Below are 1415 nucleotides of genomic sequence, written 5' to 3'. Positions count from 1 at the left end.
TAGAGGCTGCGATTCAATGACACTCAGAACATCGTCCTTTCAGCGCTGGGATAGCCAAGCCATGTTCTCTATTGCTTGAGCTTCTTTCTTCTGTAAGAAACTTCTTTCTCCTCTCTGAGCTTCTTCTGTTTCTTGAATGGAAATTTACAAGTGCATTTCCTATCTATTATGCAATTCCAATCAGCATCCCACCAGTGGCATCCTTCCATAGGCAGCACATCACCCGAAAGGAGATGTGCGGTCCGTATCTGACCCATTACATCACGCTTGTTTTGATGGGGTTTTGATTAGATCTGCTACACTTTCTCACTTCTTCTCACTCCTTCTGTCCTTGAGATCTGCAATGACCTGCACAGCTACTGAGTTTGTGGCTTATTGGCTGAATTGTTTTATTTTTATTTGGTTTTAGCATTTATTGTGGTACACCACCGATACTTTGAAACAGCGGCCCCATTTTATTAAGGGCTGCGCATGACATCAGTCCTTTTGAGACAGAAAATCTCCAGTACTTCTGCTCGGACACGCTCCTTCCACTTCGACAAACAAAATGCTTTAACACAGAAGCAGGAACGGCAAGGAAGTGAAGATTAAACCCACCAGTGGCTATTGAAACACGACAGCCAGGTACACCGTGAACTAAGCCGTTCCATTTGGAACAGGCTGCCCAGGGAGGCGGTAGAGGCACCGTCCCCGGAGCTGCTGGAGAGCCATGGAGATGTGGCGCTCGGGGTCTGTTTGCGCTCCCAAGCCCAGACCTTCCCCGCAGGTGTCACCCCCCGCCTGCAGTCCCGCTGGCAGCGCTGCCACCACTCCCATCCTCCTTGCGACACTTCACTGGCGTGAGTTACACGCAAAGAGATCTAACTACCGTTGAATAGAGTCTCTCGGGATGCGGCTGCGGTTCTTCCTGCAACCCGATGGGGACAGTGGAGGCTGCAGCGCGCGTCCTGCAGAAACAACCCACGGCTTCGAGAAAAGCGACCTCAGAGCCGCCGGCTCTAACTGAGCTACAGTTCGGCACTGGCAAGGCGCCGGGTCGCGGCGCCGGGTCTAACTTTGTGCGGTCCACAAACTGGAATCAGAGCAGCACCTCGAAACGCCTCCGACTCATTCGCTCCCGCTGCGCGCGGCGGCTGCCCCGAAGCCGCCCCTTCTGGCACGGGGCAGCGGGACGAGACAAAGCCGCGCGCCCCGCAACGCCGCGAGCCCTCGCGCGTGCCGCGGCGCTCGGGGCGGGCCCGGGCCGGACGGCGGACCCCCCCGGGGGCCGCGACGGAGCCGCCCCGCCCCGTCCCGCCCCCGGCACGGCGGCCCGGGGCCCGCGAGCGCGGCGCGGGGCCGGGGCGGCCCTCCCGCTGGGGCCGCGGCTCCCCCTCCCTCCTCCCCCCCCCCCCCTCTCCCCCCCGCCCCGGGGT

Source organism: Gallus gallus, chromosome 3 (assembly GCF_016699485.2).
Source record: "Gallus gallus isolate bGalGal1 chromosome 3, bGalGal1.mat.broiler.GRCg7b, whole genome shotgun sequence".
Lineage (NCBI taxonomy): Eukaryota > Metazoa > Chordata > Aves > Galliformes > Phasianidae > Gallus > Gallus gallus.
The sequence above is the reverse complement of the archived record's forward strand: the minus strand, read 5'-3'. Positions refer to the sequence as shown.